This window comes from Astyanax mexicanus, chromosome 7 (genome assembly GCF_023375975.1).
Source record: "Astyanax mexicanus isolate ESR-SI-001 chromosome 7, AstMex3_surface, whole genome shotgun sequence".
NCBI lineage: Eukaryota > Metazoa > Chordata > Actinopteri > Characiformes > Acestrorhamphidae > Astyanax > Astyanax mexicanus.
The window spans coordinates 55,460,005-55,482,500 of record NC_064414.1 but is presented as its reverse complement, the minus strand read 5'-3'; the positions used below and the strand labels follow the sequence as shown (position 1 = coordinate 55,482,500).

Below are 22,496 nucleotides of genomic sequence, written 5' to 3'. Positions count from 1 at the left end.
CCCCACCAACTTACCAGAGAGTGACACTGTGTGTGTGTGTGTGTGTGTGTGTGTGTGTGTGTGTGTGTGTGTGTGTGTGTGTGTGTGTGTGTGTGTGTGTGAGATGCATTCCTGGTCATTGGCTGCTGCTCAGGGTCACTAATCCCCTGCAGCTGTGTGTGACCACCACTGCCCTGCCACTCACCAACACACACACACACACACACACACATACTTCTTTAAAATGTGTAGTCTCCTTTTCACACTCTTTCACTAGATTGACAAAAGTATTAGAACACATGATCTTAGTCAGTGTTTTTTCTGAAATGAAGTGTATTATTAGTGTTTATCCTGATTTTGTTTGAGTATAAGGTGCGCTCAAAATACTTTAATTTTTCCAAAAAGAAGCAGTAAAGCCACTCCACTGAAGTACAGAGTTATACAGGAGTTTCAGTTTAGTTCTCCAGCACTGAGCTGATAACCCTGCTAAGCGCTAGCTCTTCCACCGATCAGAGGTGAGTATTATCGGCTTGCAGCCTGCTGCTGACCCCGGCTAGCACTGCTGGAGCAGCATTAGCATTACCCGCTAACGCATTTGCTCTTTCATTGTTCAGAGGTGAGTGTATCAGACTGTAGTCTTGTGTAAACAAGCTAAGTATGACAAACTATTAGCTTACCGGAACACTAATCGCTAATCGCTAAATTAGTCTTTAATACTAATGCTCCAGCCTTAGTGCTGGACAAATACGGAAATCTAAGTTCTTTACTCACCAAAATTCAAGAGAGAAATCTGTGTAGATTAACACCCAGCACTCGATTAACTTAAAAAAAGTTTTTTTTTTTTATTACAGTTTTGTTTACTTAGCTTAGCTTTATTTAGCTTATTTGGCGCCACCCCCACTACCACCACCCAGTGGCGAGACCTGCTGAATTAAAAGTTCCTTTTAGTGTCTTTTAAAATGCACCTTATAATCGAGAGCAACTTATTAAAATAGACCAGAAAATAGACGATCATTAATCAATCAATCAATCAATTGATCAAAAAGTTAGTTTTACCTTAATTTTAACAAATTTATGTTGTATTAATATTATCTTTTTTATTTTTGTTTCTTATCAATTAAGCCATTTTTTATTCTTCTTCTTCTTATTATTATTTTTATTCTAATTCTATTTTTTATTTGTTATCTATTTTGATTTACTGTTATTTTAAAATAATACAAAAAAAGGTTGATTGATTAACGATCATTTAAATTGTGCACCTTGTAACACTTATAGTGCCTTATAGTGCGAAATATACGGTATATGTCTTGCTGGGGACGTTATGTGAGAAATTATTTAATAATATTGTGATTCAAACCATTATTATGTAACATATTTGCATAACCTTCCTGGAACCTTTTCTAAATGTTAAAAATGTCTTATATGATTAATATGATTATATGATTATGATTTATGTTCTTATAACGTTATCTGCTATACAAAAAAAATCTTTCAAAATCTTTAATTGTTTAAGTGCATTGTAGAGGCATGTATAACAGTCAGCAATCTCTCACCAGGAGGTGCACTACCCAAACGTTGCCTCTGAGAGCGTTTTTATATGGCCTTTGGGGTCTGTACTGCCCTCCTGTGGCCAGACCCAGTAATAATACCGTGAGTTTAGCAGCAGTTCAGCATGTGTACATACTGTACAGTGTATTTCCACACATTAAAGCATTAAAACGCAGTTCCTGCGCGTCTCTGGTGTACGAACGTTAACGGTTGCGCTGAGACAGATTACCTCCAATTTAGCGAGAGTGCTTTTACTGTAGTTTTAATTATGGGATGGGGAGCGGGGGCTCGCCAGCGGTGGGTTAGCCACTGCTATTGTCATTATCACACGCTCTTAAAGGGCGGAGGCCGCTCTCCCGGCGCTCATAACAAAGCCTATCCCGGCTCTCCGCTCCCTCCTGCCTAAAAACACTCGCCTGATTTCATTAAAGGTACGGGTCACTGGGGGGGGGCGGGTCATAATTCAGCTGAGGTGACAGGGCCGGGGCGGTGGGGGCTTTAGGACAGGGGGGCCGACGCCCCTCTCAGTCAACAGAGCGGCACTCTGAGCTCAGGAATGTGCCCAAAAATGTCCCCGTCTCTCTACCCAAAAGACAAGACACAGCCAATACTCTGAAATCTGGAGCATTTAACCCTTAAAAACCCATTTTAACCCTTAAAAACCCATTTTAACCCTTAAAATCCAGTTCATATTCAGTTTCATATTCTTACTTTCTCTATTATTGTGGGCGGAGCCAAACCAACAATTATATTCTGTCTGTCGGTCAATCTGTCTATTTGTCCGTCCATCCATCCATTACACTGTCTATATGTCTATATATCAGTCTGTCTATCCATATTTCTGTCTTTTTGACAATCCATTCTTTTATTTATGTCTGTTCATTCGTCCATCTGTCTGTCCATTCTTTTATATGTCTGTTTGTCAGTATGTCTATCTATATATAGGTCTGTCTATCTGTCTTTCTGTCTGTCTGTCCATCCATTCTTTCATTTATCTCTCTGCTTGTCTTCCTGTTTGTTTGTCTGTTTGTCTGTCTGTCTGTCCACTCATTTTTCCATCTGTCCGTCCAGCAATCTGTCTGTCTGTCTGTCTGTCTGTGTGTATGAGTGTCCTGTTCTTCAGTAGAGTGGTATAGTAAAGCTCTGGGGTCAGGTGTTTGGGTGTTTGGGTATTTGGTTGTTTGGGTATTCAGGTGTTTGAGTGTTTGGGTATTTGAGTGTTTGGGTATTTAGGTGTTTGGGTGTTTGGGCATTCAGGTGTTTGGGTGTTTGGGTGTTTGAGTATTTAAGTTTTGGGTATTTAGGTATTCGGGTGTTTGGGTATTTGGGTATTCAGGTGTTTGGGTGTTTGGGTATTTGAGTGTTTGGGTATTTAGGTGTTTGGGTGTTTGAGTATTTAAGTTTTGGGTATTTGGGTATTCGGGTGTTTGGGTATTTGGGTATTCAGGTGTTTGGGTGTTTGGGTATTTGAGTGTTTGGGTATTTAGGTGTTTGGGCATTCAGGTGTTTGGGTGTTTGAGTATTTAAGTGTTTGGGTATTTGAGTGTTTGGGTGTTTGGTTGTTTGGGTATTCAGGTGTTTGGTTATTGGGGTGTTTGGGTATTTGGGTGTTTGAGTGTTTGAGTGTTTGGGTGTTCGGTTGTTTGGGTATTCAGGTGTTTGGGTATTCGGGTGTTTGGGTATTTGGGTGTTTGGGTGTTAGGGTATTCGGGTGTTTGGGTATTTGGGTATTCAGGTGTTTGGGTGTTTGAGTGTTTGGGTATTTGGTTGTTTGGGTATTCAGGTATTCGGGTGTTTGGGTATTTGGGTATTTGGGTATTCAGGTGTTTGGGTGTTTGGGTCTTTGGGTGTTTGGGTGTTTGAGTATTTAAAGGTAAATAAACTTTAGAATCAATGTTTATTGAAGTGTGGAGTTAAAGTTCTGAACTTCAGCTCGTTCTGCTGAACTCTTCAGGCCGGTTCAGCGTGACTGCGGGTCAGAACTAATGAAAGCGAGTGTAAGAGGTGGTGTGTAAAGCAGTGCTCACGGCGGGGAGGGGGCAGGGGGTTAATAAGAGGGACTGGCGGGAGCTGCATTAAAATGCGCTTTATTAAAGTGACACGAGGTGTTCCTCAAGGTCCTGTTCTAGGAACCCAGTGTTTTCCCTGGGGACCAACCCAGAGGAGCAGAGCCCGGCAGCAGGAATGTGGACCGACTGTGAGGACGGCAGCAAAAACAAACCACAGAGAGAAAGAGAGAGAGAGAGAAAGAGAGAGAGAGAGAGAGAGAGAGAGAGAGAGAGAGAGGGAGAGAGAGAGAAGGAGAGAGAGAGAGAGAGAGAGAGAGAGAGAGAGCTTGTTGTTGAGTCCAGGTGCTCTTTCAGTGTTGTAGAGAAGTGCTCTCACTTTTATCCAGTCTAAAACCTCCAGAATCACTAGAATAATGTAAATTCTGCTCACTTTCAGAACCTTTTTAAACCACCAGAAGACCTGGAGTAATGCTTTATCAGCTCACATTAAGAAAGCAGGCCATAGGGTCTGTTTTCACTGATGCACATTCTGAGAAATCAGAGAAAACGAAGGATATTTTTATGTTGAGTCTATGATGTATCCTGTGTGAGGGGTCTATGCTGTTGTGTATGTTAATAATTGTGCATTAATAACTGTGTGTTACCATGTGGGCACGTCCAGGGGCCCCAGACAATGATTGGTTATTAACTGAATGCAATGACAAAATGTGTGAGCGCTCCTTTAAATTCTGTGATGGTTGACACTGTTATCAGAATCCCCCTTAAGGCGGTGCTCCCACTAGTTACTGACAGTACCCAGCCAATGAGGTTCGTCATTCCTGCAGCCAGTAAAATATGAGCCTTTAGAAATCATGAAGCCAGAAAGGAAAAAACAGAAAGGAAGATGAAGAAAAGTGAAAACAAGACAGCAGTAACAACATACAGCTCTGGAAAAAATAAGAGAGCACTTAAAAATAATGAGTTTATTTGATTTTTACCAAATTGAAAACCTCTGGAATATAATCAAGCGGAAGATGGATGATCACAAACCATCAAACCACCAAACTGAACTGCTTAAATTTTTGAACCAGGAGTAAAGCAGCATAAAGTTATCCAAAAGCAGTGTGTAAGACTGGTGGAGGAGAACATGATGCCAAGATGCATGAAAAAATACTGTGATTAAAAACCAGGTTTATTCCACCAAATATTAGAATCATTTCTGAACTCTTAAAACTACTTTATGAACATGAACTTTTTTTTTTTTTTGCATTATTTGAGGTCTGAAAGCTCTGCATCCTTTTTTTTGTTATTTCAGACATTTCTCATTTTCTGTAAATAAATGCTCTAAATGAGAATATGTTTATTTGGAATTTGGGAGAAATGTTGTCTGTAGTTTATAGAATAAAACAACAATGTTCATTTTACTCAAACATAAACCTATAAATAGCAAAATCAGAGAAACTGATTCAGAAACTGAAGTGCTCTCTTTAAATTGTATAAGGAGGGGGACCCATCCTCCTTTGGTCAGATGAGACAGTCTAGTAGAAAGTCTTGTCTGGACAGTAGAGCATTTGAGCCAGAATCTGGCCAATGTGGTATTTGGCCTGGATATGGCCAAAGTATTTTTTTGCTATTTGGTGCAGAAAAAACTCTTTTTTAATAGTCTTGATTTAATAAACCCGAAACAATGAATGAACAGGTGACCCAATACTTTTGCAAAACATTGACCAAACATGGATTTCGACTGGTTCTATCTGTTGTATAGAGCTTATAAACCGGTCCTGATGTATCACTTTAAAGAGTAACCTTTCAGATGTCCACCCCCACCAGTCCCGGTTCAGATTTTCCTCAGTGCGTCTCGCCGGGCCGCTCCCAGAACTGCTGCCTCACGCTCAGAGCGGGACTTCCCCACCAGAACCTGCCAAGAGTTTCCGAAAGTCTGGCCCAGAGATACGCATCTGAGACGACAGGCCTGTCGCCCACACACACACACACACACACACATATACACTCATGCGGATGAGACAGAGCGACTCTCTCGGGCCAAACTCATTCCAATCCTTATTGCTCAATCTGGATTTATTTTCTCTGAGCTTTAGTTCACATTCAGAGAGCAGAACTGCCCCCTATCTGTACACAGTGTAAACACACATGCAGCATCAAAGGATCGGGATGCTCATTGCTATCTTACACCCCGCCAACAGTGTCTATTCAATCCTTCCTCCTGCCTGATTTTACTTGTTTATCTTGGTAACAGAAAACACAGGAGCTCCACGACTGAATACAACCTAGACAGACACCAACAGTCAGATGTTCATCGCTATCTCGCTAGCACAGGTGCTCAGCGCATGTAAACCCTCATTTGTTACACATATGTGGACACACAGCAGCACAAACCCAACTTTTACATCAACAATAAACAGAATAGTAAATAAAATAACATTGCTGTTCCCGTAAATGAGCTGCTGGAGCTCCTTCACAGCGTCAACCAGCAGCTCAGTTTCCTCTGCTGAGAAGAGTTTGTTGAACACGTCCAGGTAGCTGCACCGTTACAATAGCAATCCACCCACCTGACTCTTAAAGGGGATGATGAGCAAGTGACGCTCTGATTGGTTTATTAAACGTTACGCCCAAAATTAAACACACAGCCATGATTAATTAAGAGAATCAGGACATGCATTTTGTGCAAGGTGTACTTTTCCAGTCTTTACGATAGCAAAGACAAACTTATAAGACCTAAATCAAGCTGCACTGATTCATTCCAGTTATTTTACAGTGTGAAACCCTTTATTTAGACCAATTACAGGAAGAGGAGTCAGACCATCATCACCCATTAAACAATAGAAGAAAAAAAAGAAGAGGTGTTGTGCTGAAATCCATCTTCCCAACATAACAGATTACAGTGCTGGTGATTCTGGCTGCTGCATCTGCGCAGATCTCCAGTCAGTTATAGTACAGTATATACAGTAGTTGGTGCTGTTCTATCTATCTATCTATCTATCTATCTATCTATCTATCTATCTATCTATCTATCTATCTATCTATCTATCTACCTCTCTCTCAAATCTATCTATCTATCTACCTCTCTCTCAAATCTATCTATCTATCTATCTATCTATCTATCTATCTATCTATCTATCTATCTATCTATCTATCTACCTCTCTCTCAACTCTATCTACCTCTCTCTCAACTCTATCTATCTATCAAACCTCTCTCTCAAATCTATCTATCTATCTATCTATCTATCTATCTATCTATCTATCTACCTCTCTCTCAACTCTATCTACCTCTCTCTCAACTCTATCTATCTATCAAACCTCTCTCTCAAATCTATCTATCTATCTATCTATCTATCTATCTATCTATCTATCTATCTATCTATCTATCTATCTATACCTCTCTCTAAACTCTATCTATCTATCTATCTATCTACCTCTCTCTCAAATCTATCTATCTATCTATCTATCTATCTATCTATCTATCTATCTATCTATCTATCTATCTATCTATCTATCTATCTATCTATCTCTCAACTCTATCTATCTATCTATCTATCTATCTATCTATCTATACCTCTCTCTAAACTCTATCTATCTATCTATCTATCTACCTCTCTCTCAAATCTATCTATCTATCTATCTCTCAACTCTATCTATCTATCTACCTCTCTCTCAAATCTATCTATCTATCTATCTCTCAACTCTATCTATCTATCTACCTCTCTCAAATCTATCTATCTATCTATCTATCTATCTATCTATCTATCTATCTATCTATCTATCTATCTATCTATCTACCTCTCTCTCAAATCTATCTATCTATCTATCTATCTCTCAACTCTATCTATCTATCTACCTCTCTCAAATCTATCTATCTATCTATCTATCTATCTATCTATCTATCTATCTATCTATCTATCTATCTATCTATCTATCTATCTATCTATCTGCCTCTCTTATCCTCTATCTATCTATCTATCTATCTATCTATCTATCTATCTATCTATCTATCTATCTATCTATCTAGTTTGTAGCATTTAACTTGTAATAAAGTAATAAGTTTTCAGTTTGTTCTGGCTGCTGCTCCTGCGCTGATCTCCAGTCAGTTATAGTACAGTATATACAGTAGTTAGTGCTGTTTTACAGGCGTACAGTAGATGCTGCAGCGGTTCTGAACTGTGTGTTACTGGTCTGTAGGGCTGTCCTGGTGTGTCAGAGGGCCGTGGAGAGTGTGTGTGTGAGTGTGTGTGTGTGTGAGTGTGAATAAAAGTGTGTGAGTGAGAGACTGTGTGCTATGCGACCCGTCACACCCCGGGACTGCGAGAGACACTCCTTTTTTCCCTCCCTGCAGTGTGTTTGGTCACGCAGCGTCTCCCAGCTGCACTTCAGGCTTTAAGCAGAATCAGCTCAGTCCAAAATCCCCCAAAAACACAGGCAGGGGGATTTTTCAGCAGTATGTGTTATGGGAATGGGAGATAGAGAAGGGTCCGGTGCCTTGGTGTCAATATGTGTGTGTGTGTGTGTGTGTGTTCCGTTCAGGTGGTCCCGTGGTCATTTGGAGCTGGCGGGGAAGAGTGTGTGTAGTGTTGGATGGCGAAAGCGAACACTGTGTCAACACGTTTCATCTGGCGTCCAGCGTTTGAAATGGCAGGAGGAGTCCCTGCAAAGTAAACATAACGTGCACAGGCACACACACTCGTGCACACACACACACATTTATACACCGGCTCAAACGTATTGTGTTACAGGTTCTCATAATGTTGCAATAGAACATGTGCTCTAAATGGAAGAACATGCTGCAAACTTTTCAAAAGCTCAGAAAAAAGACCACAGTCCAAGACCCCCCAAGCTTTTCCCGCCTATACATACCCTTAAACACACACTCTCATACATACACAAACACACACACACACACTCACTCATGCACACACATATAAAAACTTAAAAAAAACACATCATCAACTTTGGTCCAGACCTGGCAGAAACATCCCTGGAAAAATGTTGTTCTGTGTCGGTGAGCATTGTCTTACTGAAAAATGCTCAGGTCCCTGCTTATACATTTATACACACAAATACACACACACACACAGATTTTACACTCGTGATTCTGTACCTACTGTAACTGTAGATTAACGCTTATTTATAAACACCAATAAAATGAATCCGTGGGCAATCAAGACAAAACTGCACTCAAAGAATAGAGACGCATTCTAGCAGGTAGGCAGAATTTGGCGTAACACCAGAATGGTGGAAAGGTAACTCATCAAATTGACAATATACCACCGTCCACCAACCAAGCATTGAACACGTCCAGGTAGCTACACTGATAAAAAGCAGTCTGCCAAACTCAGAGTTCACCTGACTCTTAAAGGTAATGATGAGGAAGAGAGACTCTCATTGGTTTATATAACATTACGTCCAAAATTAACCACACCCATAATTAATTAAGAGAATAAGTACATGACTTTTGTGCAAGCTGTACTTGTCCCGTCGTTATGATAGCAAAGACATACTGATACACCCTAAAAACAAGCTGCAAGGTGCTTGCTAGGTTGATGGCTCACCTATAGGTCACTAAAATAGGGCCTCTTTTGTAGCCTTAATTTCTCTCCTGTTTTTCTCCTTTCATTTTTTTGATCTTGGTTTCTTAACTATTCTTTTTTTTAGTTATTTTGTTTTGGAATTCAGTGGGACTTTCTACCATACGAGGCAGCAACACATTTGTCCTGCCTAAACACTTATACACACACCCAAACATACAGATTACAGTGCTGGTGATTCTGCATCTGCTGTAACTGTAGATTAACCCTCATTTATAAACAGAGACAAAAGGAATCCGAGGGCAATCTGTTACATTTATTCTGTTGGAGGACATACAGTACATTCACTTGAAAGGAGACAGAGTCTGGCAGGTAGGCAGAGTTTGGCACAACACCAAATTCACAATGCTGTGTGTGGGTGAACATAATCCTGCTGAAAAATGAAAGTTCTGCAGGAGAGAAAGCAGCAACACATGTATCTGCAGGATGTTCTGCACAGATCACTGAGATCACTGTTAGTAATGTTCCTCCTTTCACTACTAGGAGTGACCGACTCTCACTGTACGAGATGATCACCAGATTATTCATCACACCTGCAGTTTTTTTTTTAATAATGTTTTAATAGAACATGTGCTCTAAATGGAAGAACGTGCTGCAAAAGCTCTTTTCAAAAGCTCGGAAATGACCACAGTCCGAGACCCCCCAGCTTTTCCTGCCTATACACACTTAAACACACACTCACACACACACACACACACACACTCATTTCCCCCGACACACACTCGTCTAGAGCTTTGGCAGACAGTTACGCACTCTCGTCCAACTGGGATGCTTCTGATGTTCCTCACTCCTGAGCGAAAAGACAAGGCTGAGTGGTCGAGCGACTCCCCCTCCCTCGCTACACACACACACACACACACACACGTACACACACACATACACACACTCCCGTAAACGTTTCCGAGCGAGCGGAGATGTCGCGAGCCAGCTACACACGGCCTCTTATCAGCACAATGTGTTTCTACTTTTCTAATCTACATAATTTATTACAGTGGAAAGAGAGGCAGGGGAAGCCGGCCATGGTCAATATTATCCCTCTGGCTTTAGCAGTGTTACTGAAATGAACACCAGTGTACTGAGAAAATCACACACACACACACACACACACAAACACACACACACAAACACTCGGGCTGGGACGGTTATCGTTTTAATGATATATCACCAAATAAACCCAACCATAATCAAAATAATAGTGCTTTTATAGTAAATAACTCAAATCCTCTATCACCCTGTATCCCATCATATAACCTGCGCAAAGGTATGTCATTATGCTCATTGCTATCTTAGAAATAGCAGCAGAGCTTCTGAGTATATCTACACTGATGGGCGTGGAGGTCTGGAAATGAGGCGTATTGATCTCAAATACAACCCAGACAGATGTCAACAGTGTTACGTTCATTGCTATCCTGGCAACACACATACACACATAGCAGCACTTTTACATCAACAATAAGACACGGAAGGTGTACTTTTCCTGTAGTTACGATAGCAAAGACACACTGACGCCCTAAATCAAGCGGCATGGTGCACTGTTAGTGGCTTGTCTAAAGATCACTAAAATTCTTAACATTTCTTAATGAGTCTGGGTTTCTTTCCTTTCATTTTTGAGTCTTGGTTTCTTAACCATTCTTTTTTTTGAGTTAGTGTTTCTCTACATTTTGTAGTCGTGGTTTCTTTCCTCAATTTTTTTTTTAGTCTAAGTTTCTCAACTTTTCTTAGTTTCTTTCCCTTTTTAAGTCTTGGTTTCTCTCCTTTTTGATTCTTGGATTCTCTCCTTTTTCTCCTTTTTTGAGTTGTGTACTCTCTTCTTTTTTGAGTCTCGGTTTCCCTCCTTTTTCGAGTCTTGGTTTCTCTCCTTTTTTTCCTTTTTTGAGGTTTGGTCTCTCTCCTTTTTAAGTCTTGGTTTCTCTCCTTTCTCTTATTTTTAAGTCTTGGTTTCTCTCCTTTCTCTTATTTTTAAGTTTTGGTTTCTCTCCTTTTTGACTCTTGAAGAGAAGAGAAACCAAGACTCAATCTTAGTTTCTCTTCTTTCTCTTATTTTTAAGTTTTGGATTCTCTCCTTTTTTGACTCTTGGTTTCTCTCCTTTTTTTAGTCTTGGTTTCTCTCCTTTTTTGACTCTTGGTTTATCTCCTTTTTTGAGTCTTGGATTCTCTCCTTTTTCTCCTTTCTGAGTTTTGTACTCTCTCTTTTTTTAAGTCTTGGTTCCTCTCCTTTTTAGACTCTTGGTTTCTTTACCTTTTTGAGTCTTGGTTTCTTTACCTTTTTGAGTCTTGGTTTCTCTCCTTTTTTGAGTTTTGGTTTCTTTCCTTTGTCTTATTTTTATGTCTTGAATTCTCTCCTTTTTTGACTCTTTGTTTCTCTCCTTTTTGACTCTTGGTTTCTCTCCTTTTTTTAGTCTTGGTTCCTCTCCTTTTTTGACTCTTTGTTTCTCTCCTTTTTGACTCTTGGTTTCTCTCCTTTTTGAGTCTTGGTTTCTCTCCTTTTTTAGTCTTGGTTCCTCTCCTTTTTTGACTCTTTGTTTCTCTCCTTTTTGACTCTTGGTTTCTCTCCTTTTTTGAGTCTTGGTTTCTCTCCTTTCTCTTATTTTTAAGTTTTGGTTTCTCTCCTTTTTGACTCTTGAAGAGAAGAGAAACCAAGACTCAATCTTAGTTTCTCTTCTTTCTCTTATTTTTAAGTTTTGGATTCTCTCCTTTTTTGACTCTTGGTTTCTCTCCTTTTTTAGTCTTGGTTCCTCTCCTTTTTTGACTCTTTGTTTCTCTCCTTTTTGACTCTTGGTTTCTCTCCTTTTTGAGTCTTGGTTTCTCTCCTTTTTTAGTCTTGGTTCCTCTCCTTTTTTGACTCTTTGTTTCTCTCCTTTTTGACTCTTGGTTTCTCTCCTTTTTTGAGTCTTGGTTTCTCTCCTTTCTCTTATTTTTACGTTTTGGTTTCTCTCCTTTTTGACTCTTGAAGAGAAGAGAAACCAAGACTCAATCTTAGTTTCTCTTCTTTCTCTTATTTTTAAGTTTTGGATTCTCTCCTTTTTTGACTCTTGGTTTCTCTCCTTTTTTTAGTCTTGGTTTCTCTCCTTTTTTGACTCTTGGTTTATCTCCTTTTTTGAGTCTTGGATTCTCTCCTTTTTCTCCTTTCTGAGTTTTGTACTCTCTCCTTTTTTAAGTCTTGGTTCCTCTCCTTTTTAGACTCTTGGTTTCTTTACCTTTTTGAGTCTTGGTTTCTCTCCTTTTTTGAGTTTTGGTTTCTTTCCTTTGTCTTATTTTTATGTCTTGAATTCTCTCCTTTTTGACTCTTGGTTTCTCTCCTTTTTTGACTCTTGGTTTGTCTCCTTTTTTTAGTCTTGGTTTCTCTCCTTTTTGACTCTTGGGTTCTCTCCTTTTTTGAGTCTTGGTTTCTCTCCTTTTTTGACTCTTGGTTTCTTTCCTTTTTTTAGTCTTGGTTTCTTTCCTTTTTTTAGTCTTGGTTCCTCTCCTTTTTGACTCTTGGTTTCTCTCCTTTTTGAGTCTTGGTTTCTCTCCTTTTTTGACTCTTGGTTTCTCTCCTTTTTTGACTCTTGGTTTCTTTCCTTTTTTTAGTCTTGGTTCCTCTCCTTTTTTGACTCTTTGTTTCTCTCCTTTTTGAGTCTTGGATTATTAGGATTCATTAGGCAATTTACCCTTTTGAGTCTTGTATCTTCCTAATTTTTTTTAATCTTGATTCTCCTCAGTGCTGACATTCTCACTGCAGCTGAGGAGCAGAACCGAGACACTGAGAGGAACCCAGACTATAAATAACAGTTAGGGAAGTATTTCTATCTCTTATACAGTATATCTTTTTTTTTCTTCAAATATTTGAGAGGTTCTAGATTTGAGTCTTGGTTCCTGTCGGAGTCTGAGCTCCTTTGCTGAGACTCTGAGCTGCAGGGAGGATGTAGTAGAGTGTGGAGTTTATGAGGGAGATTAAAGGAAGGTTCTGGGGTCAGATGGAGGAAAGTTCTGGGTGGTTCTGGGTGGTGATTGGTGGGGAAGGTGAGTTGTGAGGTTGTGAGGTGAGGTTCTGGAGGAAGGTAGAGTGTGTGTGTTACAGTTGTTCTGCAGGAGAACGAGGGGTTACGGACAGAGTTTCCGGACCCGACCCGCTCCAAGAATTCCAGTTGCAGATCTCGTGTGAAATTGCCAGAGAATCGAATCCAGAACATTCTAGAGCTCAATTAGGCATGCAGTGCTCCTCCAGTGGTAGAGAGTACATGTGTGGTGTGTTTTCACAGTGTGTGTGTGTGTGTGTGGAGTAAGCAGTTTTGTGTTATTCTTTCCCCCACCGTGCAGTACGCTGGGCATGCGCTGGTGTGGTTATGGATATGAAGCGTCCGCTCAAACCACAACTTCCAGAATTCCTCAAATATTACGGCCTTCGCTTTCATGCTGCTGCGGTTTTACCCGACCAGAACAGAACCTCGGGTCTGCAGAACCCGGAGCACAGATCAGCGCCGGGGACAAACGCCTGTTCTCAACATCACGACCAAATCAGAACCTCTCCATCCACAGAACCAATACAGTTCTACAGTCCTGAACCTTTTCTGCGTAAAACAGAAAAGTAATAAAGTACAGAATATAGTTCCAGAACCATCCAGAACCTTTTTCAGCCCTTTTGTAAGGGACATTTTCTGCAAAACCACTTAGAACCACTGTTAGTACTATAAAGAACATAACGATACTATAACGGTACTATAAATACACTTCCAAATCAGAACCACCAAATCTGGACCCACAGAACCGCTACAGTTCTACAATCCTGAACCTTTTTTGTGTAAAATAGAACAAAAAAGGACCCACACAAGCAAGATTCAGTACAACTATTTTCATTACTATACAGAACAGTTCCAGAACTATCCAGGAACCTCTCTCAGTACAATAAATCACCTTTTTAGTGCTACAAATATGTTTCACTATTACATTTAAAACTTTTTTAGTAGGTAAATAAGATTTTCTAGCTCTACTTTCATTTTTTTTAGTACCAAATAGAAACATCTTAGCACTTTTAAGCAAAACTAAAAATGAAACAAATAAAACTATAAACTTTTTTCTGTACTTGTAGAAACTATGTAGGTACTATAAATACACTATAAATTCAAATCAGAACCACTAAATCTGGATCCACAGAACCGCTACAGTTCTACAATCCTGAACCTTTTTTTGTGTAAAATAGAACAAAAAAGGACCCACACAAGCAAGATTCAGTACAACTATTTTATCTACTATATAGAACAGTTCCAGAACTATCCAGAAACATCTCTTAGTACTATAAATCACCTTTTTAGTACTATAAATATGTTTCACTATTATATATGAAACTCTTTTCAGTATGGTAAATTACATTTTCTAGTTCTGCTTAGAACATTTTTCGCTACAAACAATCTTTTTCAGTACCAAAAATAAAAAATATAAAACTATTTTAGAACTTTTAAGCAAAACTAAAAACTAAACAAATAAAACTATAAACTTTTTCTGTACTTAAAAGGACCTTTTTTACAGCACTATGTAGAAACTATGTAGATGCTATAAATACACGTCCAAATCAGAACCTCTGGATCCACAGAGCTACTAGTTCTTAAATCTTGTTCTTGAACCTTTTGTGTGTAAAATAGAAAACTAAAAAAAAAAAAAAAAAAACAAGCAAAATTTAGTACTATAATTTTCAGTGCCATCCAGAACAGTTCCAGAACTATCCAGAACCTCTTTCGGTATTATAAATTACCTTTTTCTGTACTATAAATATGTTTCACTTCTATATATAAACCTATTTTCAATACAGTAAATAAAACAGTTTCTAGGGTCCCACTTAATAATAAATATCCCTAAGTACTATGTAGTTACACAGTAACAATCCATGTAACTACAGTGTAACTACTGATGAAGTACACATTGTTACAGATTAACTACAGAGGTAAAGGTTATGTAATTACACATGTGTATTAAGGTTAACTTTGACTTGTGTAAGTACACATGTGTACCAGGGTGAGTACTTACACATGTGTAACAATGTGTGTGTACTCAATCAACCCTAATTACATACTAGACAATAGCTGTTGGATAAGTTTATACTCAACTTATCACACACACTATTACACATGTGTAAGTACACACACTATTATACATGTGTAAGTACACACACTATTATACATGAGTAAGTACACACACACTATTAAGTCAAAGTCAAAGTGTTTTTTATTGTCATTTCAGCTATATACAGAGTACACAGTGAAACGAAACAACGTTCCTCCAGGGACCATGGTGCACATAAACACAGTGTAGACAGAACAATAGTGCAACAGTACAAAAGTGCAGACAGACAATACAACACAATACAGACAAAGAATAATAAATAACAAGACAGTGTGCAAATTATGCAGTGTGCAAAAAAGACCAGGTGAGGTAGGATTTACTCTATTACACAGTGTGCAATAGAGTCCAGTGTCCAGTGACTTGTGTAAGCACACAGGTTAAAGAACAGTTTCTTCCCCACGGCCATCAGACTCTTGAACACACCTAAGGAATGACCCTGCCTTCAGACTCTAAACACACCTCAGGTATAACCCTGCGATCAGACTCTTGAACACAACTCAGGAATAACCCTGCACTTTACTTCAACATGTTTACATTGCAGCCGTCACTTTACTGTTAATCTTTTTTTAATATATATAGTTAATGTCCATAACTGCATTATTTCGCACTTGCACTTTTTTTATACATTTCTTTGCTTAAGTAACTTTTATTTTTTTATGTCTTTGACAATTAGTTTAATATTTATAACCTTATTGTATTTTTTTTTCTATTTGGCATTCTTGGCGAAGAGCAAAGAAAGAATTTCATTGTACACTGAAACCCGTTTCTGTACTGTACATATGACAATAAACTCTTTGAATCTTTGAATCTTACTCTATTACACATGTGTAAGTACACACACACTATTACACATGTGTAAGTACACACACACTATTACACATGTGTAAGTACACGTGCTCTATTACTTGTGTAAGTACTCTCACTGGTACACATGTGTACTTACACAAGTCAAAATTAACCTTAATACACATGTGTAATTACATAACCTGTTCCTCTGTAGTTAATCTGTAACAATGTGTACTTCATTAGTAGTTACACTGTAGTTACATGGATTGTTACCATGTAACTACATAGTACTTAGGGACACTTATTATAAAGTGGGACCGTTTCTAGTTCTACATATAACATTTTTCTCTACAAAGAATATTTTTTTCAGTACCAAATAGAAAAAAAAATGTACTATAAAAATATTTTTTCGTACCAAATTTAAACATTTTAGCACTATAAAGAATCTATTTCTGTACTTTTACTACAACATAACATCTACCTCATTTTAACACTATGTAGAACACATGTGTCAAACACAAGGCCCGCGGGCCAAATGTGGCCCGCCACGTCTTTTTATGTGGCCCGCGAGAGCTTGTAAGATCTTAGTGTCTATAATAAATAAGTCAGAAGCGTTCTTTGACCAAAAAAATACATTTCCCACAATGCTTGTCGATTGTATTACCCGCAAAGTTACGGCTTACTGCCACTACACGGCAGTGTAGTCATTGATGTGGAAACCCTGCCGGAGGGAAGGTGTAACTTCGCGGGTGGAATTGAGACATATAAATGTTTATCCCATAATGTCCAGAAAAAGAGAAGTTGATGCAGACGGACGGCTGTGCTTCAAGGCGAAAGACCGGTATGCCTTTTGTGTTACGAAGAGTGTTACTGACCAAAATAAACGCTTTTTAGGAGAGATATAAGTTCTGTGTAAATATTTATAAGACAATACCTGACAAAATCTGTTTTAATGACGTTAATAAACATCACTGTGACAGCGCTAGTCGCAGTTTCACCGCAGCAAAGTACGAGGACGTGAATCACTTATCTAACCAGCCTTTACTGATTTCTGCCCTCAATAACCCTTTCAATAACCTCCAATAGCCTTTAATAGTCTTCAGTAGCCTTCAACAGTCTAACCTTGCAGCCGTGGTGTGTTCTAAACTCCGTAGTTATAAACATCCTGAGGTTAGCAGCGTGCTAACTGACCTGTTTATAATGTAATCCCAGCAGTGACTCATGCTCTAAACGGCTGCTGTTAGCTGATTGGGCTGAAAGATGAACTGTAGAGAGCTGTATTATTCGGTTACAAAAATCTTTATTTCATACACAGAAGAACTTAAAAATTGTAAAAACGCTCCAGACTGGCTGAGCTGAGCCCTGTAGCCCGTGGCTGGGCTGTAGCTCTGACTCAGTAAAGACTGCGGACTTGTGGTGCTGCTGCTGCAGCTCTCACTAGTGGTTGGATGAGGAACTGCTAAATCTGAGGAAATGCTATGTTCTTAACAGCTCACAATTTTTGATTTTATATTTATTAAGCCTTAGTTCAGTTAATAATTTCAAAGTTAATATAACTTGATGTCATTTCTATTCACTTGAATATTTTGGTTCTTGATTGATGGAGTTTTTGGATTTCATGACATGACAAATTAAAAGGATTTATGTTAATAGAGCAACAAGCAAACATTTTTTCCGTGCAACTGTAATATTTGATTGAATAAATAATATATTGAGAGTTATTTAACATTAAGGAGTAATTACATTCATTTACATATATTACATTTGGTTACATTTTATTACATTTATAAGTTACATCTGGCCCTCGGAGGACAGCCAATATGCCAATGTGGCCCTCGGCCAAAATGAGTTTGACACCCCTGATGTAGAAGCTATACAGGTTCTATAAATATACATCCAAGTCAGAACCACCAAATCTGGATCCACAGAACCGCTACAGTTCTAAGTTCAAAAACTTTTTTTCAGTACTGTTGTAAAGGACAGTTTCAAGAACTACTTTCCTTACTACTTTTCTTAAGTAGTATACTATATATATATAACCCTTTTCATTATTTTCAGCACTGTAACGAGCCCTTTCCAGGACAAGAACCCTCTTTCAGCACTAAAAATAACACTTTCATTAATATAAGTATTATTCAGTAGTATATATAAAACTCTTTTCAGTACAGTAAATAACATTTTCTAGTTCTACCTAGAACAGTGCCATAGTACTATAAAAAGTATTTTTCTGTACTTAAAAGGACATTTTTATCTCAACATGAAATCTATTGTTTTTCAGAACTACAGGGAAGCTTCTTCAGCACTTTATGGATCATAACAAGCAACCTTCTTATTAGTATTATACTGTATATATATAACCATTTTCAGTACTGAAACCCCCTCTGGGACAATAAAAACCCTTTTCAGTCTCTTAACTATTTTTCTGTGCTATATATATATATATAATTGGTAATTAATGTAATTAACTACAGAACTACACAAACGTGTAAGAAAGTTATGCATCTTTTTTAGTACTGTACAGACATTTTAATACTACATACAATACTGTAAATACCATTTTTCAAAACTGAATATATAGTATATGTAACTCTTGAATAGAATAGAATAGAATAGAATAGAATAGAATAGAATAGAATAGAGTGACCAATAGTGTATCAGCACTGTGAAGAACATTCTTCATTACTATGTATCAGTAATCAATACAGAATGTGAATGTAATTGTGTAATCATGTAATTGTGCAGTAATGTAAGTAATGTACTGTATGTAATTGCATATTTAATAGTGAGGGTAGTGGTGAGAGGAACAGGCTGATACAGTACTGCGGGTTTATGATTGGTGGGTTTGAGAGCAGCGGTGCTGAATGGTGTGTTTGCTGTAACACTCTCCAGATCTTCTGAAAAGAGGCATAAAGAGGGGAGAGAGAGAGAGAGAGAGAGAGAGATACACAGAGAGCGAAAGAGAGAGAAAGAGAGAGAGAGAGTGAATATAAGAAAGAGAGAGATAGAAAATAAGAGAGAGTGAATATGAGCAAGAGAGAGAAAGTGAATATAAGAGATAGAAAGAGAGAGAGAGAGAGGGAGGAGTGATGTGTCTGGGACACCCTGACCCTCCTGCCCAAATCACATTGTCCCCTAAGAGCTCTGAAACATTAGAGCCGTCCATTTGCGTCCAAATGCGCGCCTGCCACTCCTGCCCGTGCTCCTGCCGCTGCCGCCACCGCTGTAATTGAAATTTTAACTAAGAGAAAAAAGAGAGAGAAGAAAAGGAGGGAAAAGAGGAGAAAGGAAAGAGAGAGAGAGAGAGAGAGAGAGAGAGAGAGAGAGGAAAAGAGGGGGACTGTTTCTGAGGAATGGAAGAAAACATTTTTTGCGAGAGTGTTCAGAAGTGCCGATGCCGCCGCCACTGTCGCAAATGGCAAACGTAAATGGTCCCATTTTACCGGCCAGTAAAGAGTAGATAAAATAACTCACACACACACTATACACACACACTATACACACACACTATACACACACTACACACTGCATACACACACACACACACACACACACACAAAAAAAAAGCTAAAAAGGAAAAAAAGAAAAAGAAAAAAGCTAGTCACCGACTATCTCCCAATCACTCTGCTTGTTGTGGCCGGCGGCCAATCGTAGGTATGCACCGAATGGACAACATCTGCAGCAGCAGCAGCAGCAGCGCTGTGAGAGAGTAGCGTTACTGAGGGGGTCACGGTGGGGGAGCGGGGGACATTCCAGTCTGATGACAGCCGTCACAGTCACACACACACACACACACACACACACACACACACACACACACATACACACACTCACAGTGAGGAATGCACGAAGGGGGGAAAAGGCCAGCACCTGAACACCACAGATGGATATGAGGAGAAAAGAGAGATCAAACCACCAAACCACCAAACTGAACTGCTTGAATTTTTGCACCAGGAGTAAAGCAGCATAAAGTTATCCAAAAGCAGTGTGTAAGACTGGTGGAGGAGAACATGATGCCAAGATGCATGAAAAAAAAAAACTGTGAAAACCAAATATTGATGGAATAATTTCAGAACTCTTAAAATCAAATCTCTTTATAAATATGAACTTTTTTTCTTTGCATTATTTGTAGTAAAGTTGTTGTAATGTCCATTAAATTTCATTTTAGAAACATTTTTTGTACTATCAAGCAGCACTATAGCAGTACCTTATAAAACTATACTTTAATACGACGTTTTCCTCAGAACTATACATACAATTATTAAGACTTTTAAAGTACTTTATAAGTTTTTAGTACAGTATAGATCCCTTAAAGTACCATATATATCATCATAATATTTTACTGTTTAGCTGTCTTACTGTAATACTGTCCTGCTGTCTTACTGTCCTGCTGTGTTCCTGTTTATATGTTTTACTGTAATACTGTCCTACTGTCCTTCTGTCTTACTGTCCTGCTGTCTTAATGCCCTCCTGTGTTCCTGTTTAGCTGTTTTACTGTAATACTGTCCTACTGTCCTTCTGTCTTACTGTCCTGCTGTCTTAATGTCCTGCTGTGTTTCTGTTTAGCTGTTCTGTGTTTAGCTCTCTTACTGCCACACTGTCTATCATCGTAATATTTTACTGTTTAGCAGTCTTACTCTAATACTGTCCTATTCTCCTGCTGTCTTACTGTCCTGCTGTCTACCATTCTTCTATTTTACTGTTTAGCTGTCTTACTGTAATATTGTCTTATTGTCCTGCTGTCCTACTCTCCTGCTGTCTTACTGTCTGCTGTCTACCATTCTTCTATTTTACTGTTTAGCTGTCTTAACGTAATACTGTCTTATTCTCCTGCTGTCTTACTGTCCTGCTGTCTACCATCCTTCTATTTTACTGTTCAGTTGTCTTATTATAATACTGTCCTATTCTTCTGCTGTCTTACTGTCCTGCTCTCTTATGTCCAGCTGTCTTACTGTCATACTGTCCTACCATCCTGCTGTCTTATTCTCCAGCTGTTACACTGTCCTGCTTTCTCACTTTTCCTTTATGTTATTTGATCTTCTGTCTTACTGTCCTGTTGTCTTAATGTCTTGCTGACTCATAATACTGTTGTCTCATAGTGTTGTCTTACTGTTGTCCTACTTTACTGTTGTCTTTCTCTCCTCTTGTCTTACTGTCCTGCTGTCTTTCCAGCTTTATTATGTTAGGACTCCCATGTCTGTCATACCCCCCCCCCTCCCCCCCTTCTTCATGGCTGCTCCCATACTGACTTTTGCCCCATCCCACCAACTACACACACACACACACACACACACACACACACACACACACACACTCCCCCCGCTGGCCGTCAGCTCCAGCAGTTTCTGTCATGCAGTTTGAGAGCCAGTGGAGGGAGACCCTCGCCATAACAGCACGGCGGGACTGAGGGCCGGAATGTGTCGGTGGCACCGCACTAACCTGAATATGTGCTCCAGATGTGTCCCGCAACCAGCGCCACACACTCCACACACACACACACTCCACACACACACACACCGTGCGAGAGTGTGTGAGTGTGTGTGTGTGTTTGTGACAGAGAGAGAGAAACATTTTTACTATAAAGTAAACGCTTTTCAACATTACATTTAGCCAATTTCGACACTATATAGAACTGTCGCACTGTCCTGCTGTTGTGTTGTCTTACTGCTCTACTGTCTAACTGTTCTGTTACCCTACTGTCCTGAAAACGTATTGCCCAACTGTCTTACTGTTCTGCTGTCTTATGCTCCTATTGTCCTCCTTTAACATTTAACATGTTTTCTTACTGTCTTGCTGTTGTTGTTTCACCATCCTGCTGCTTTATGCTCCTATTGTCCTCCTTTAACTTTATCTTTCTGTCTTGCTGTTATGTTGTCTTATTGTCCTGCTGTTATGTTGTTTCACTGCCCTACAGTCTTACTGTTCTTTTACACTACTCTAGCACTAACTCATAGCCCAACTGTCTTAACTATTCTGCTGTCTTACGCTCCTATGGTCCTCCTCTTGCATTATCTTTCTGTCCTGCTGTTGTGTTGTCTTATTGTCCTGCTGTTATGTTGTCTCGCTGCCCTACAGTCTTACTGTTCTTTTACACTACTGTAGCACTAACTCATAGCCCAATGGTCTTACTGTTCTGCTGTCTTACTCTCCTATTGTCCTGCTATTATTTTCCTTATTGTCCTGCTGTTATGTTGTCTTACTGCCCTACAGTCTTACTGTTCTTTTTTCCTACTGTACATGTAGACCAACTGTCTTACTGTTCTGCTGTCTTACGCACCTATTGTCCTTCTATTACATTATCCTTCTATCCTGCCGTTATATTGTCTTTCTGTCCTGCTGTTATATTGTCCCTCTGTCCTGCTGTCATACTGTCTTACTGTCCGGCTGTTATAATGTCCTTCTGTCCTGCTGTTATATTGTCTTACTGTCCTGCTGTTATATTGTCCTTCTGTCCTGCTGTTTGTTTATTTACCCTACTGTAGGGCTAACTTATTATCCAACT

General features: G+C 39.1%; 1 protein-coding gene across 2 annotated transcripts in view; it reads right to left on the bottom strand.

The window, feature by feature from the left end:
• bnc2 (basonuclin 2) overlaps positions 1-22,496 on the bottom strand; it is a 313,165-nt gene that overhangs the window by 255,113 nt on the left and 35,556 nt on the right. The window lies entirely within an intron of this gene.